The sequence below is a fragment of the Furipterus horrens genome, unplaced genomic scaffold (genome assembly GCF_987537825.1).
Source record: "Furipterus horrens unplaced genomic scaffold, mFurHor1.1.pri manual_scaffold_8, whole genome shotgun sequence".
Lineage (NCBI taxonomy): Eukaryota > Metazoa > Chordata > Mammalia > Chiroptera > Furipteridae > Furipterus > Furipterus horrens.
This window is the reverse complement of record NW_028327178.1, coordinates 72,634,915-72,653,226: the sequence shown is the minus strand read 5'-3', so window position 1 is coordinate 72,653,226 and position 18,312 is coordinate 72,634,915. Positions and strand designations below refer to the sequence as shown.

Genomic DNA, 18,312 nt, shown 5'->3' with positions numbered 1-18,312 from the left:
AGGAGAGCAGGTATCCTGGGGGATGGACAGCAACAAAAAGGGGCACGAGAGGACCTGTGGCAGGGGCTGGCATGGGGCATTACAACCTGTTTCTTAGGCTGCTTGTTAAACAAGAGTGTTAAGCTTGTGAAAGTTTATAATGACCTACAGACTTATGACTGCATTTTTCTGTATATGTATTTTACTTTAATAAAGAGGAAAAAAAGTATATATATGCCAACTATGGTAGGAAAATGATCATGTGGATCTTGAAGGAGGAGCACCTTTAATGACTGGAGAATCTGTTGCAGCACTTTCACTCCTGCCACCTCCCAGACCTCACCTGTACACACAAGCATACCTGATGTTAGCTGGAACCAAGGTCAAGGCAGACAGCCACCTCCTGCTTTAACCATCCCAAGGCCTCCACTGTCCATGGCCAAGCCCCACTGTGCCATCCACCTCACCAACTTTTAAAAATCAAACTGTTCAGAGTAAGGCTTAGGATCTTCCAACTTCAGAGGGAAACAATATAACACACACAAAAAAATGGCTGGGCTTCAGATCTGGGGCTGAAGTTGACCTTTTAAATGCTCCTTGACACATAACTAATAAGACTTTTCATTATGGGTGTCAATAATTCTGTTTTTCAGCGCTGACATCTTCCTTCCCTCCATCACCATGATTACTACTAAATTCTGAAAATTAAGATTCTTTCTCATTACCACAAATATCTAGACCTCAGACAGAAATGAAAATGTAGTCAACAGAAATAAAGCTAGCTACATCTAATTCCTATTCAGGATGAGTCTTACTTGAAAAAAGTTTTTGATGTAGTTGAGCTGCGCATTTTAATGACTGAATGAGAAGTTCCAGAAAAACATACCAGTGGGCTTAGGGCCAGAACAAGGGTGCTCCACATAAAATGAGTAGGCCTGATCCTCTGGTCAGAAACAGTTAAGACTCTAGGATATACAGTATTCCCTCACTTGTCGCACGTATTACGTTCTAGACCCACCCCCCAACCCCCGCGATAGGTGAAAATCCGCGAAGTAGAAACCTTACATTTATTTTAGTAATTATATATATTTTAAGGCTTTATAAACCCTTCCCACACACTTACAAACTGTTCCCAGTCCCTTATTAACCTTTCCCACACTTTTATAAACACTACCTATGTTCTTAAAACACATTCTACACTCTTAAGCCTACATAACTTTAACAACATACATATACAGTTCCGCAAAATCCCACGATATAGCGAAAAATCCACAATAAATAATTAAATATAATATTTTTAAAAATCTCGTGATTTAAGTGAGGCTGCGATAAGTGAACCGTGATATAGAGAGGGACTACTGTACTTTTTCTTTCTTTGCCTGCAAGCAAAAGGAAAAAGAAACAAGGAGAAATGAAGGATGGGGGCTAGGTCTGGAAGGGCCTCTTACCAACCAGACCACCTGCCTCAACAGTTTTCCTCTACTTCCCGGGCCTCCACTGCCAAGTCCTCCCAAAGGAAAGAAAACCACCAGATGGGGAGGTAAAAGGTTAATCTTATCAACTCCTCTTACTCCTCAGTCTGACTAAAAGATGAGAGAATCAAATCCCAGCCACAAGAAAAGAATTTTCCCTCCTACCACTAAGAAATACTCGTGCCACCGAACACAAAATCTACCTCTTTTCAGAGCAAGCCCTCTCACTGTTCAAACCAAAAATAATCTTTCATTTCCTGGTGAGTATTTCATCACTGATATGCTCTGTTACGCTACAAACTCCACCTAACACTCATCAGCTACACAGGGAAATAAAGATGTAAGCTGTGAATTCTCAGGGAACTGGTGTGAGCACCTGGGAAGGATTCGGTCTGGTTGAGGGACACCAGCATAAACGATGGACTATGGAAAACAGGTGGCACTGAGGTCACTACAACCAGCATGGAAGTTTGGGGTGCCAGGGATAAAGCAAATGCCCAAGACACCCACTAAGGTCACTTCAAATCCCCTGGCCTCTGCTGGCAGAGCAAGACCATCCACATTTGACAGTGCCTCTCCACATATATAACTGTCAATTTCCCAACTGTAGCCAGGCTAGAGAGAATCCAAATAACATCTGAATGTGGAATATGTTTATATTTGATGCTCTATGAATCCAGAAACTTGAAATTAAATAATAATATACTTATAGAACACAAGCACTAGAAAGTCGTATCTCCATTAGCTCAGCAAGAATAGGCATTTGCTGCGTTCCAGGCATTAGGAATACCTAGGAGAAACAAAACAGATACATCCCTGTACTGGTAAAGCTTATGCTCCAGAAACAAAGATGACAAAATAAGTCACATGTGCAGTATGTCAGGTGGTGATAACGAAGAGAAAACCATGCAGAGAGGTGGGCCAGGGAACCTGAGTAGGAGTGAGGGATTGTCAGGGATTGTCACTTTAAATAGGGTGGGCAGGGAGGTAACACTTCACAGCCTGAAGAAGGTTGGGAGAGCAAGCCATGTGGCCACCTGGGAAAAAGCTCGCCATTGAGAGCAACAGTGTGTGCAAAGGCCCAGAGGCAAAAGCATACCTGAGAAACAAAGAGGAGGTCAGTGTGAATGGAACAGAGGGCAAGGAGGTGGTAGGAGTAAGGCCAGAGTGAAAGCAGGGCCCTTGGAGGCCACTGTAGAGACTGTGGCCAATGAGAATCTTGAACTGAAAAGTGACATGATTTGCTCTTGGAATAAACTGGAAGACGAGGGTGAGAGCAGAAACACAGAGGCCACTTCAGGGTTAGTGAAATAACCCAGACAAAACAATATTTAAAAAATACTTATCAAATTATAAAAAAATAGCCCAGGCAACATGAGAGGGATTTAGAACAGGGTGGTACCAGTGAAAGGGTGAAAATGACTGGATTCTGGCCCTGATTTGAAGGAAGAATTGACAGGATTTACTATTATACAGGATACAAGTGCGAGAAAGCAAGGAGTTAAAGATAAACCAACGTTTGTGGACCGAAAGATGGAGCCATCTGGCCTAGTTTCATTTTACACAAGGAGGAAACTGAAGCCCAGGAAAGAGACAAATCATGTCCAAGGTCGCACCACCTAGTTCTGGGACTGGAACCCCCAACCAGTGTTTCTCCAACTGCCCCAAGCTGCAGCTCAGCAGGAGACAATGTAACCACTCAGGTGCCCTCCAACTCCTCTCTACTCTCTGATGCTGAGGAGACAGTGCCCCCTCAGAGAAGCCAATACCCACACATGTCATGTAAATCAGAATAGGATGCTGCTGAAAGAGAACACAGGCCCTGCCCAGAGAAGTGCCCATGGTCGTCATTCAAGAAGGCAGACCTGGTGTGGCCAGAAATTCCCATTTTTCCCCAAGAAAACCCCCAAATCTAGATTTTATTTAAAAAGTTCTCCATTTTTAAAAAGTGGTTTAATTGTTTAGTAACATGAGGTTGGCCAAACAAATCTCATGTGCCAACCAAGTTCTGTATGATGTCCAACCAGGGCACCAGCCTGGAACCAGTCTAAAGACAGCCTAAATAAAACAGATCTTATTCACTCACACCTCGACCAGAGTTAGGATATGTAATTAAAGGTTTGGGCTTAAAATGGCCTTTCATTCCAGCTTTTGAACCAGCAAATGATATTTGTTATCACTATAAATAGAGTGGGCTGGCACAATCTTAGTAGACCTCCTCTCTGACCAAGAAGAGAGCAAGTAGCTGCTCATCATTCTGAGTTAACTTTGGTTTTACGTTACTCTACTCAAGAGTAGAATAACTCTTGCGTCATCGCAAGATGTCGATTTAACACGGGAGGAGACAGATACCGTGTCACTCCCGAGTTGGACTGCACAGCCATTCTCGGCGGTGCAGATAGACTCTTAAGAAGCTACACCATCGTCTCTCGAGACGGACGGCTGCCGACGACTCAAGAGTACTAAGATCAGCTCACTAGTATAAAAGAGCCCTGCAAATAGTCATTGACCCAGGAAACAACTTATGTCAGCTAAGTATAAAAAAGCCAGTATAAGGGTCGCCAGTTCGATTCCCAGTCAGGGCAGATGCCTGGGTTGCAGGCCAGGTACCCAGCCGGGGGCACAAGAGAGGCAACCACACATTGGTGTTTCTCCATCTCTTTCTCGTTCCCTTCCCCTCTCTTGAAAAATAAATAAAATATTTAAAAACAAAACAAACAAACAAAAAAAACGGTATATTGGAACATGTATGGTTTGGGAACTGGCAGCTATTCCAGTCTTGTCAAAATAATTAAATGTAGAAATTACAAAACTTTATAAAGTTGCTTCCCATTGCTAGACAGGTGGTAGAAACATGTCACTTATAGCACTTAAAAGAAGTACACCAAATATGCCTGGTTTTCAGTTCTTGGAGTCAGACTGCTAGTTTCCAGACTCATCAGAATTTGTCAGGCTAAAAAAACAGCCTCCTAGGAAGTACCCAAGTTAATTTTCTATAATCTTAAGTGGCCCTCTTCCCCAGGATCTCTCACTTTGAATTAAATATTTACTTCCCTTACAAACCATATGCTTTTTGCCCAATAACAATTTTCATGTGTGTTTGACCATTTTTATGCTGTTGGAATTAAGTAAGAATATCTCCAGGGCAGGGCCATCATCTGTGCTGACCACCCACCCTTTCTCTTTATTGGTACGCAATTTACAATGCACCCAAAGAGTACAGAATAAATATTTTCTAAAGGTGAGATATCTCATTAGTTTGAAGTGCATGAACTGCCACTAGTCAACTGCTTTTGACATACAGAATGGGCAATGTCATATGGTTCAACATATTAATATTTCTAAATGATCCAGAGGAACAGAGACTTAAATGTTTACAGAATACCAACTATCTCTAGGCTAACTCTCTCCAAGCACTTCCAGTGATGATGGAAATGATCTAAATCTCTGACCAACACAGAGCTACTGAGCCCTTGAAATGTGGTTAGTGTGACTAAGAAACTAAATTTGAAATTTTATTTAACTGTTTTATGTTTAAATAGCTCTATGTGGCTACCATATTGGACAACATAGTTTCCTAGATGGTAGCTTCCTCAGACAAAAACGAGGTCTCACTCCTTTGTATATATGGTGTTTGAAAGCACAGCACACATGAGAGGCTTGAGAAAGAAATGAAATTAAAAGTACCTTCTTGCATTGCCAGTTTCAACTGACTCCCCACCTTACTTCCACTGAAGCTCCTAATTTAGATCTTCTAGTTCCATGTCCTCCCTTGGGTAGTTATTGTCCCAGCAAGTGTGGAATTATATGGCCCTGTAGGTGAATATTAAGAGGGCTGTGACCATATCACCCAGCAACTGGGCAATGGGAACTGGCCTGTCAACCGCCTGACCAGGAGGGTCTCCATGTTCTCATCTACAGAATGGAGACAACCATACCTCCTTACAGAATGGGGTTGTTGCAAATCCTAGGTGTACACCAAAGTATGAAATCTAAGTCTGAAGAGTAAGCCTTTAAAATAAAGTTGGGCTCAGCTTCACTTGTCCAATATGATACGAAACAACTAAAGAGACCGTGTTAATAGGTATTGCAACCTACCTCATTTAGTCAACTTTTATCATTATGGGCTAGACCTGAACCATTGCAGGTCCATCATATACGGAGGAAAATAGCATAGTCCTGCCATCATAATTCTATTTTTTTTTCCAAAACAAAACTTTGGCAAAGAAAAATCTGGTATCTAAAAAAAAACTGTTGACTCCCTACCTATGTATCATTCACCTATTAGTTTAAGCTCCCAGGAATAAGAAAAAATAAGAAGAGTCTGGGGTCCCGAGACTTTTTAAAGTGTCCCTGATACATAATAAGCCAATATTCCAATTAAATCACTTGTATTCAACCACTTAAATGGAATTTGGTGCTGTATAATTACTGCAGCCTGTTGACTTAGGGGTAATTCCAGCAAAATTGCTCAAACGTGACTCACTGATTTGGGATTTATTTTAAAACTCTGCAAACACCAAAAAATATCCATGCACCTAGGTACCACTTTAACTTAATCTCTATAGATGTTCAGAGGCCTATTCCTAACCATGAAAGAATTCTGTTACAGCATAATGCCTTTATCCACTGGACACTCTAGCTCCAAATCCCAAAACACCTTTCCTGTCCCCCCTCAGGCCTCAATGGGGCCCAGAAGCCCTGCAGGCCAAGTCCGAATTGATCTGTGTAAAGGGAAAACAATCTACTAGGTCTGTCCCCACCTTCCGTCCTTTTCTTAGAGAGGCAAGTGGCATCTCCAGGACCTCAAAAACAGAAGCTATTCTCTAGAAGGGAAAAAGGTTGGCAGCCCACAGTGCAGCCGACCTTTGGAAAGTTCATAAAGGAATTGAGATATCATCATAAGTAAGCAGTATGCAGCAGGATCACGAAGACTTCTCCGGTGTCAGATTAACAGGAAGTTAAGATGACCAAGCACAGAGATAAAGCGCAAAGCAGAAGGTAGGGTCAGTGGAGAAAACATGGTCCACAAATGCACAGGGATGGTGTAAAGCATGCACTTGTCCTTCCTGGGAATGCTGGACAAAAGACCTAGGTCTCTGGATCCTCAGTAGCAGTGTTCTTGAAGAAATCTCTAGCCTGGATGTGAGGCCCAAACTACAGAAAGTGCCAGCCAGGCCCCCACACCCTGAAGGTTCCAGCACACTAGGCAAACAGTGATATGGGAGGTTCCTAAGAGCTGTCAAAGTTTCATTTCCTTGGTGCTTCTTAGTCTCTGCTGACCTCCGACCTCCAGGAGTTATTACCAAACTGCCTTCTGTTTGCACAAGGTCCCTGTTTTATCCAGCACCTGCCTGGGAGGCTGCCCAGCTTCTAATTGTGAGTGTGTTCTACTATCTTCAGGCTACAGATAAGGAAACCCAGGTTCAGAGAGGTTAAGCGACATGCTCAGAGGGTCAGTAAGCATGGTAGCATAGGGGTGGAATCCAGCCCTGCAACTGCAGCAGGCAGAATGGAGCCAGACCCAGCCTCCATTTCCTTCGCATGCCCCACACGCCCCTGAAAACTCATCCAAGTAATAACGACCAACACTTGATTATCTACGTATGATGGATCTACACAGATTTTCTCTTAAGTAGAAACATCAGTAACCCTGTTTTTCACACAGGTAAGTGGACACCCGGAGTGAACCAGCTGGGTTAAGGTCATCCTCAACGGTGCTGGGACTTCAGAACCCCTTCCCTTAACCATAACAACATACCGATCTGCCATCTATGATCTGTATCTGGGGTGGGGGTCCCTGAAGCTCCCCGGATGCCCCAGTGGAAGCGGGGACCCCAGCCTGCCCTCCCCTACCCCAGGAGCCCGGCAGGCCGGGACAGGCGCCAGGCCGGGTGCCGGCGCGCTTGGCCGACCGAGCCGGAGATGCCCGCTTCCGCCCGGACCTGGCACCGCCGGCCCATTCATCTTTGCACGGGCAGGGCCGGCAGCGCCCGAGGTGCCTAGGTCCCCTCGCCAGGAGTGCCCTGGTGCTGAGCTCAGCTCTGCTGGGCCGGAGAAAACAGTACCCCCAGCCCCGCCACCAGGGGGAGCAGAGAGCCGCCTCCCGCACTCCGGGAAGTTGCCAAGGTGGCCAACCGGGCGTCCAGACCCAGGACTGCCCTCGGTCCTCACAGGACCTCACACGCAGCCCCGCGTCCCAGCCGGTCCCGTCGGGGGCCTCTGGGCCCCCAGAAACGCCTCCAGGCCGCAGCCCGCAGGCGGACTCTCTCGGTCCCCGGTCCCCTCATTCAATCCCGCCCTTCTTCCCCCTGGCTGGCCTCCGCTGCCTTCCGCCCGTCCCCCATCCCCCCCCCCCCACTCCAAGCCCGGACTCCAGCCCCGCAACGTCATCCGGCCGCTTCCCGAAACTTAACCCTTTCCTCCGCCAGCTGTGCGCCGCCCAGCCCCGCCAACAACTTTCTTTGCCCAACTTCGGAGCGCTCAGGCCGGCCCGACGGCCAGCGAGGAGGGAGGGGTCGCTACGTCGTGCCTCTGGGCCGCCGCAAGTTTCCTCAATGGCAAGAGGCATGAGGTCCACACCGCGGGGCGCACTCGGCCCACGCCCCTGCACAGGGTTCGGCCGGGCACAGGCCCCTGGGGCCTGACCCGACCCTGAGGGTCGGCAGCCCCGGCGACGGCTGTCGGCGCTGTCGGGGGAGGGGCCGCCAAGGAGACGTGTCAATCGCTGCGCGTCCGCCTCCTACACCTCGACGGCCCGGCCGCGCGCCGTAGCCTCCGCTGCAGGGCCCGGCCAAGTTTCTTACCTGCAGCTAGAGAAGCGGGAGGGAGAGCGTGAGAGTAGGAGCCGCCGTTGCCCCTGCGGAACAGGGAGAGAGGAGCCGGCCGAGCTTCTGTCGAGAAGGCGCCCCCGAATAGCTGCAGGCACCGCGACCCCGACGCCGCCCGCCCCGTCTGCCGTCAGCTCTGGCTGCTAGCTGGCTGCGTGCGCGCGTGTGGAGTCGTGGCACTTTCTGCCTCCGAGAGGGCGAACGGCCCCCTCCGCCAGGATCGCCGCCTCCTGCCTTCCCCACCCGGGCCAGCCATTCATCGGGCCGCCTCTCCCAATTGGTACCTGCCCCGCCACTCCGCCAGCTCCTGACCAATCAGAGTGCGGACGGCCAAGCAACCGCAGCGGCCATTGGGCAGAGACAAGGGTCTCCTCCTCGGCCAATGGGAGAGGGGAGGAGCTGCTAGGAACCGGGAGGGCTGAGCCGGGGAGGGCGGGGCCGCGCGGTGCTTGTTCCTGCGTCGGGGCGGAACGGGCCTGGACGCCCGGCCAGGCGGGGGAGGGGGGGTGCCAACTGGCTTTGCTCGCACCAGGACGCTGCGCTGCTCCCAGACACCGACTTGAAGTGGACTCTTCCTGGAAGGGCGGTAGAAGGTTCGAATCCCGGCAGCGATGTGCCTGAGCCCCTGTACCTCGCCAGGCTGAGGTGGCGGTGGGTGTTATAATGAGCAGGGTTGCACAACCCGCCAACAGCCGGGAGAAATGCTTTATAGAAACCCCACTAATTACCCTCACAATAGCGCCCCCTCTGGGCCCCAGGTGTAAGGGCAGGCTCTGCTGGCGGTAAACCAGGAAGAGCAAGTCTCTTTCTTCAAAGAGACTGCAATCAGGAGCAGAAAGAATTTTCTTGAGTAAATGGAGGAATTGGATGGAAAAGCCAGAAAGTGCACAAGGAATGGAGAGACGTTATTGCACTCATTTTTAGGGAGGGTACAACTGAAGCATAGTCTGAGTTACTCATCCAAACAACAGCTGGCAGAGCAATAATTACAGGCCGCCTTATGGCTTTTACTCCCTGCATTGGGGAGGGCGAGAGAGTCTGACCCAAGAAAACACCCATTTCCCAGAAAATTGAGCAAATAGTACTTCTTTATTACATGGCGTTATCCCCCAGTGTAAGGCAACACTCTCTTCATAACCAAATGAATGTTTCAATTAAGATCATTTTAAGCCTGTTTTTTTTAACCGTTATATCAGTGTCTCTTAAAGCTAAATCTTAGAATTTGAGCCAAAGCTAACGTCTTTGAAATTAAGGTTTTTGAGAGGCCAAAGGGCTGCAGCAGTCTAATCTGCTGCATATTACTTCCCTGGCCCCTGTGGCTGCAGAGTCCTGTTCCTAATATTCACACCTTGGACAATTTCACATCCCCCCACCCCTACTTTTGTCACTTGTGCTGTACTAATCGGTATTAGGAACATGTGGAAAATATAAGCTGTCATGAGGGAATAAAGAGGAGCTGGGTTGAAATAAAAGCATTCAATCCTATTTTTAATCTCACCAGTTCCTTAGCATATTGATGATTAATCAACGGGAATTAACCTGGATTAGTGTTAAATACTCTGTCTTTTTCCAGTGGTGATCTCTGGCTTGAAATGAAAGTCAAGAAATCCAGCTTTTGGCTAGCATATGGTACCATCTAGATCTAATTGAGCATGGGTAAACCACTTAACCTCTACGAAAATAGATGTACTACTCTGAGACAATCATTGCCCTCTGGGTTTTAGAGAGGAAATTCATTCATTCGTGTTTATTGACTGCCTGTAGGCAAGCAGCCTAGAGTGGTACACTGACCCTGTAAAGACCCAACTGCCCCCAAGGGCCTTTCTGTGGAGAAAGACCACCTTTACTTTATTTACTGTTTAGGTTTTCTCAGAAAGAGATTCTGACGGGAGGGTTTGGGTTCAAGGGACTCATTTGGGGAATGATCACAGGAAACAGTGGTAGGGAAATGGGATGGGAAGGAGCTGATAAAAAACACAATATTATCCCTGGCTAGTGTGGCTCAGTGGATTGAGTGCCCGCCTGTGAACCAAAGGATCACTGGTTTGATTTCCAGTCAGGGCACATGCCTGGGTTACAGGCCAGGTCCCCAGTTGGGGGCGCACAAGAGGCAACCACACATTAATGTGTCTCTCCCTCTCTTTTGCCCTCCTTTACCCTCTCTCTAAAAATAAGTAACTAAAATCTTAAAAAAAAAAAAAAAAAAAAAAAAAGCACAATATCAAGCAAGTGACTGCTGTGGGAAACCAGGGCTCGGTGTCTCTGGGCATTCAGAGACCCATGACATACACACACTAGAGATGTCCTAACTATGGAGTGAGGAAGTGACTTATTTACCTACCCACTCTCACCCCGCCATTGATTGAAGCCTCCTTCTGGGGTACTTTAACTCCTTTCCATGCCCTGTCAGTCAGAGTAAAGCAACAAGAAGTCCTTGGCAGAAGGTGAGTGACTAAAGGATAAGAAGACAGGTGAGGAGGTAAAGAGATTAGTGGTCACAATAATGGCTTCTACCCAGTTCTGATCCAGCATCTGCACAGAGGCTCAGTAAATACATGTTCCATAATATTGTTAAATGAATTATAGTATTACAAACTTCCTAGGAATAGGGAGTGTTTACAAAAAAAGGGGCTCTTTGTTCCCTCCCATAATTTAACATTGGTTTGGCCTCAGCATAGCATATATTCAAGTAAGGAAAGGTGGCCTGGCCTGAGCCTTCACCTTTCCTCCCTCCCTGCCCCTTGCCCTCCCTCTACCAGGACCAGTTCAGCCCCCACCTCTACCACCCACCCTCTGGCCTGGCCTGGCTACTGTTGTCCCCATGGATTGCCATCCTTGGCTCTACTCAACCTCATCAGTGTTTCAGCCTTGCTCTCTCCCAAGTTGTATCTGGGAAAAACCAGAGCCACCCAGGACTAGCCGGGCAGAGGTACCTGCATAGGGAATGAGGGACTTCTCCCAAGCTCAGATCCCCTGGCCCTGCTGCATCATCTACTATAGGCCTGCATCTGCCAAATCACATAGCCTTCCACAGCAGGAGAGAATGCCCATCACAAAGTCCGGCCTCCATACCCATCTTCTTAGTGCCAGGCACCAGGCTAGAGCTTGAGAAACAGGCCCCTGCCATCCCCTGGATGACAGTCCAGTGAGGTACTGTCATGTGTAAACAGGCCAGAAAGAGAGAGGAGCCCATGTACAGGAATGGGCAGGAGCCAACAGGAGTATTAACCCAGATTGAGGACAGTAGAGGGGGTGCTAGCAAAAGCTTGAAAGACAGGTAGAGTTAGCCAGGTCAAGAAGTGGGTGAAGGGCCCACTGAGTGAGAGAACAGCCTGGATAAGGGCCTGGTGGTATCAGCATGATGCTCAAGGTGCAATTACAAATTGTGTTTTGCCAAAGCCTGAAGGATGAAGAAGGTAAGAAGAGATGAGTCTTAAATGGTGATCATAATGGCACAAGGGAACTCTTTCACGGTAATGTAAATGTCCCATATCTTGGTGATAGTGATGGTTATGTGATCAAAGTGTACACTCTTGAAATGGGTGAATTTGGTCTGTAAGCAAATCATACTTCAATCAACCTGACTCAAAGAACATACTGAATTTTAAAACAAATAAAGCATTTTTATTAGGAAAAACTAAACATACAAGAATAATCAACTAGTATGGTTCATTAATTCATGACAGTGCTTTGCTTTCTATTACTAGACTGTGTTATATCTTACAGTGTAAAAAGAGGTTTTGCTTTATCAACAACTGTGAAAAGTTGATAAATGGCAAACAGAATAAAATGTCATGTGGAAAAAAAGTCATCATAACAGTATATAACATTTTTAGGTCTTAGGTGCCAGGTACTGTTCAAGATGTTCCACAAATAAGTAAAATTATTTAACCCTCATATTAACACAAATAAAAGAGATACAGTTATCATCTTCATTTTAGAGATGAGGAACTAGGCACAAAGAGGTTGAGTAATCTGCCCAATGTCAGAGGAGTGCTAGTCAGAGGAGGAGGATTTGGCCTAAGGTTCATGCATATAACCACTGCATTTTGTGCCAAATCTTAGAAGGTGTGCTGTGCCTGGGGGGGTGGGGGGTGGGGGTCGGGGAAGGAGTGAACCTTCAGTGGTAGTGACTCAACTAGGGGGTTTGGACAGCCAAGATCACTCCCTTGGCCCTCTCTTAGGGGTCATTGTGATGCTCAGCTAGGTTATGGATCCACTGGGTTGGGGGTCATTGCAATAGCTTAGAGGACTAGGGCTTTAACAGGCCAGTGGTAGAGTAGGAGATACAAGGGTCCTTCATTCGGGATATTTAGGAAGTGAAGTAGGTAAGGCTTGGCAATTACAAAGTGTGAGGAACATGGAGAAGTCACCTGTGAACCTCTGTTCCTGGCCAAAGTGACAAAAGCATAGTGGTGTCACTGTAGGGATGATACACACAAGTAGATGAAGAGGTGGGGACAGGAATGGGGGAGGATGTTGCATTTTATTTTGACATGTTGAATTCAAGGAACTTGAGGGGGGTCCATGTGGAGATATTGTTTCTATGGGTCTGAAGCTCAGAGGTTGAGGCCAGTGTTGGGTGATACTATTTGGAAACCTAAGCACGTAAGTGGAAGTTCAAACCTCAGAAATGAAGGTGATCATACACAGCCTATAGCTGGGAACTGCATGTGGATAGGGACAGGAGAAAACCAATACTTAAGTCTTAGGCAGAGGAAGGAAAACCCACAAAAAAAAGTCTGTATCAGTCAGCTTTTTCTGCATAACAAACCACTCCAAAACTCAATGGCTTAAAACAATTACAGTTTCTTATTAGAGCTCACACATCTGTGAGGCAGCTGAGGCTTGGTGGATCTTGGCTGGCTCATGCATGGGTCTTTGGATAAGCTAGGGTTTCACCTCTACTCCAGGCTGAGTGGGGCAACCTAGAAGCTCTGCTCCACTTGGCTCATGCCCTTCTCTTGGAATCAGCACTTCTTCCAGTGATGATTGAAGCAAAAGAAAACAAGTAGAAATACACAAGTTCACGTGAAGGCTTAGAACTGTATCACTTCTACCTCATCCTGTTGTGCAAAGCATGTCATGTGGAAATCCCAGATTTGAGGTGAGTGGAAAGAAAATACAGGATGAAGAAATGACACCACTGATGCACTCTACCACTGAGTCCAAGAAAGAGAGATGGAAAAGATAAATCAAGAGAGGATGGGTATATGGAGGGGAGAGTTTCAAGAAGTGGAGAATAGTAAGCACTGTTAAATGCAACTTGCAAATATGACAACGTAAAGACTGGACCTTAAGAATAGAGCTTTGGACAAGGCAGTGAGTAACAAGGTAGTCACCAAATTGCAGAAGGCTTAGAAATGAATGGGAAGGGAGAAGTTAGAAGCAATATGCATCTATTCATCCAACAGATTACTGATTACTCCAATTCAGTATCTATCACACTGTTCTACATGATGGGAGGCAGCCATAAACAAGGAAAAGGGTTTCCTTTCATGGGGCTCACATTCCAGTGGAGGGAGAGACAGTAGACAAAACAGCCAATAAATAAGAAAATTAAAGTGATGCAAAGGGCTACAAGGAAAAGAGTACAGGCTTATGTGATGGAGAAGGACAGAGATTTGGGAATGAGGAGTGCAGAGGATGTAAAGTTGTTTAGAGAAAGCCTCTCTGAGATAGTTGAATTGACAAATGAGAAGAATCTGATCTTGTCTCAAAAAGAAGAACAAGACTTCCGGCAAACATGGAGGCATAGACAGACATGCTGCATCTCCCTCCACAACTAAGAAGGAATACAACTACCTCAAAACTAGAAACAACCAGAAGTTCCGGAAAATCAAAATGCATGGAAGTCCAGCAAACAAAGACATAAAGAAGAAATACTCATCCAGACAGGTAGGAGGGGCGGAGCCGAGGCAAGAAGACATGGTGTGGTGGTGGCAGCAGCGGCAACAGCAGCAGGGCAACGGGAAGCACAGTTACATGTTTTAAAAAGTTGGGAGAGACACCTGGAGAGCGTTCCCAGCTCATCACCAGACTGCCCAGCTCACTGTCCCAGCACCAGGGAAAATCAACCCTCATTGCTTTTGACTGTGCAAACCAGTGGGAGTTGGGATGGAGGCAGAAACTGCTGGTTTTCCAGCAGAGTCCACTTGTTTAAAGGGCTCCCACCCACCTAGAACATCTGCAGACCCACCCACTCTGGGAACGACAGCCAGGGCAGCAGCTAGAGGGACGCCAGTTCGGTTGGAAGTGGGAGAAGTGCCTGGAAAAAGGGGCGAGTGCTGGGCAAGCGCCATTGTTCCTTCTCGGACCCTTCCCCCACATACAGCACCACAACGTGGTGAAACAGGTCACCCATTACTGATGAATACCTAAGGCTCTGCCCCTTACAACGTAGTAGGAGCGACAGCTCTCCCTGAGGCACGGAAGCAAACAAACACAGGAGGCTTCTGGCCAAGATGGAGGCCTAGACTGACATACTCCATCTCCCTCCACAACTAAGAAGGAATACAACTACCACAAAACCAGAAATGACCAGAAGTTCCATAAAATAAATGGAAGTCCAACATATGAAGTTATAAAGAAGTGGTGCTCGTCTGGACAGGTAGTAGGGGCAAAGCCGGGGAGGAGAGGTCAAGCTGTGCTGTCCATGGCAGCAGTGGCGATGGCGGCAGGACACCGGTAAGCACAGACACTTGTATTTAAGGGGAGGTGAGAAGTGCCTGGGGAGCACCCTCAGCTGCAGACCAGACCTGTCAGCCTGCAATTCCAAAGCCAGGGAAGGCAGACCTCCATTGCCTTGGACTGTGAGGCCCAGAGGGGCTGGGGACGGAGGAGGAGGCTCCTAGTCTCTCAGCAGAGAGTGAATGGCAGGAATTCATCTTGGACCCCCACGCCACCCCTGCAGTAAACGCCACAGTGTGGTGAGATGGGTCACCCAGCTGTGACAAGTGCACGGGGCTCTGCCCTCTATAGTGTAGGAGGTGTGACAGCCCTGCCCAGGAAGCAAAGGTAAACACAAAACGGTCAGAATGGCACAGATCATGATAGAGACCCTGGTGACACAGCTGACCAGACAGCAAATATTTAATCTAATGAAGCCTCAGATAGGAAATCTTTCTGAGGCTCAGTTCAGAGCTTTGGTTATAAAAGCGCTTACAGACCTAACAGCAGATCTTAAACAAGACAGGGAAGGAGTGAAGGCTAGTCGTGCTGAAATTAACAAAAACACATAATGAAACTAGTGGTGGGGGCAAGAAAACTGGGATCATATCAACAAACCAGAACATACGGAAGGAACAAATAGTCAACCAGTGCAGAAAGAGGAAACAGGAAGCAAGGACAGTGATGAGAGAATCAGAAACCTCTGGGGCAGCTATAAGAGATCGAACATATGGTATATAGGATTTCCAGAGGGCGAAGAAGAAGAACTAGAAATTGAAAAATTAAGCAAAAATATAATAAAGCAGAACTTCCCGAACTTGGGGAAGGAAATAGACTTACAGGTCCAGGAAGCACAGAGAGTTCTAGAAAAACTGGGCCCAGGGAGAACCACTCCAAGACACATTATAATCAAATTGTCAAAAGTTAAAGAGAGAATCTTAAAAGCACCAAGAGAGAAGAAAAGAATCATGTACAAAGGGGTCCCAATTAGACTATCAGCTGACTTCTCAAGGGAGACTCTGCAGGCAAGAAGGGACTGGCAAGAAATATTCAAAGTAATGAAAAGTAAAAACCTACAACCGCGATTACTTTATCCAGCAAAACTGTCATTCAGAATAGAAGGGCAGAGGAAGTGCTTCCAGGACAAAGTAAAACTGAAGAAGTTCATCAGCTCCAAACCACTGTTATATGAAATGTTAAAGGGACTTGTTTAGAAGAAAGAGGATCAAAACTATGAACATTCAAATGAAAACTGTATCACAACAACCAACAGAAGCTAGGGAATTGAAGCTAAGTAGGCAACGAGAGTGGGAAAAAATTATAGGTATGGGGAACATTTTGGGGGGAGGTCATTGGGGAGGGGGAAGTGGGTTAAGAGAGGGAGATCGTACAGGAATTAAGAAGCATAGTAGGAGGGAGTGGAGTAGACAGGAAGATGTTGAGAAGAACTATATGCACAAGCAATGGGCATGGACTAAGGGTGGGGCACAACTGGAGGGTGGGATGTCACTGGGTGGAGGAGAACAAAGGGAAAAGAAATTGGGACAACTGTAATAGCATAAACAATATAGCATATTTAAAAAAACTTAAAAAATAAAAAAACAGGACAAATATGTGAAAAAATCCTGGAGTGGGGAGGAGCTTAGCAGATGATTCAGGGAACAGAAAGAAGTCTGTGTGGCTGGAGCTGAAGGAGGAAGGGAAAGAAAGGCAAGGGATCCGTGAGGCAAGTAAGTACTAGTATGAGCGAAGGCCTTGGGATATATTGCAAAGACAATGGGGGCAAGGAGCTTTAAGGAGAATAATGAAATCTAATCTGCATTTTATTTTATTTTTATTAAAATATAGTTAAGAAGCAATATTATATTAGTTTCAGGTGTACAATATAGTTATTCAACATTTATATACTTAGTGAAGTAATGACCACAAGAAGCCTAGCAACCATTTAACACCATACAAGGTTATTACAATATTATTGACTATATTCTCTATTCTGTACATTACATTCCCTTCACTAATTGATTTTATATCTAGAAATTTGTGCCTCTTATCTCCCTTCACCTTTCACCCTTCCCAACCTCTTTGCTCTCTGGAAATCATCAGTTTGTTCTAGATGTCTATGGATTTGTTTCTGTTTTGTTTTTTAGATTCCACATATAAGTGAAATCATATGAAAACACTAATTCAGAAGGATATGTGTACCCCTATGTTCATTGAAGTATTATTTATAATAGCCAAGATATGTAAGCAACCTTGGTGCCCATCAGTAGATGAATTCATAAAGAAGATGTGGTATGTATATACAATGGAATATTACTCAGCCATAAAAAAGAACAGTCTTGCTATTTGCAACAACATGGAAGAGGGTATTATGCTAAGAGAAATGTCGGAGAAGAATAGATACCATATGGCCTGCATCTTAAAAGATTATATCAGCAGTGGTGTGCAGAACAGTTAGGATAATGTGATGGAGGCTCCCATGTTTAGTTAGTAGGCTTTTGCAAAATTCTAGGCAAGGTATGTTTGATATGCTGCTAAATATCTAACAATTAGCTCTCAGAGGTTGGAGGTTGGGGAAGTTCCATTTGACATCTTATGTGTTTTAAGTACTCCCATTATAACTGATTTCAAACTCCTAAGTCACTGAACACTAAGATAGAAATTTATAGGAATAATATCATATATTATGTAGATAATCTCATATATTCCCAGGGGCTATATAGTAATAAAATGTAGTCAAATCACTTGGGGGTGATAGGTTAAGTATTTATTTAAAAGTATACTTTATTATGTTGTTACAGTTGTCCCAATTTCTTTTCCCTTTGCTCCTCTCTTCCCAGAACCCCTCTTCCCTCCAGCAGTCTCACCCCCCCTTCATTCATGTCCAGGCGTCGTGCATATAAGTTCTTTGGCTTCACTGTTTTCTTTATTATTCTTAAGTTTCCCCTGTCTGTTTTGTACAACCAATTATGCTCCTTAGTCCCTGCACCATTTCTCCATTTCTTCCCCTTTCCCCTCCCAGCTGATAATCCTCCAAATGATCCCCACACTTATGATTTTGTTCCTGTTCTGGTTGTTTGCTTAGTTTGTTTTTGTTTTTATTTTTTAGATTCAGTTGTTGATAATTGTGACTTGGTTGTCATTTTAATATCCATAGCATTGATGTTCTTTTTCTTAAATAAGTCCCTTTAACATTTTATATAATAATGGCTTCCTGATAATGAACTCCTTTAGCTTTACCTTGTCTGAGAAGCACTTTATCTGCCCTTTTATTTTAAATGATAGCTTTGATGAATAAAGTAATCTTGGTTGTAGGTCTTTGCTTTTCAACACATTGAATACTTCTTGCCAGTCCCTTCTTG

At 45.7% G+C, this 18,312-nt stretch overlaps 1 protein-coding gene across 3 annotated transcripts in view; it reads right to left on the bottom strand.

The window, feature by feature from the left end:
• Positions 1-8,499, bottom strand: part of RRBP1 (ribosome binding protein 1) — a 90,024-nt gene extending 81,525 nt beyond the window's left edge. For all 3 annotated transcript variants that reach the window (XM_090286019.1, XM_090286020.1, XM_090286021.1), the window contains exon 1: positions 8,258-8,499. The gene's annotated coding sequence lies outside the window, so the exon portion shown is untranslated. The remainder of the gene's footprint in view (positions 1-8,257) is intronic.
• Between the last annotated feature and the right edge of the window lie 9,813 nt (positions 8,500-18,312).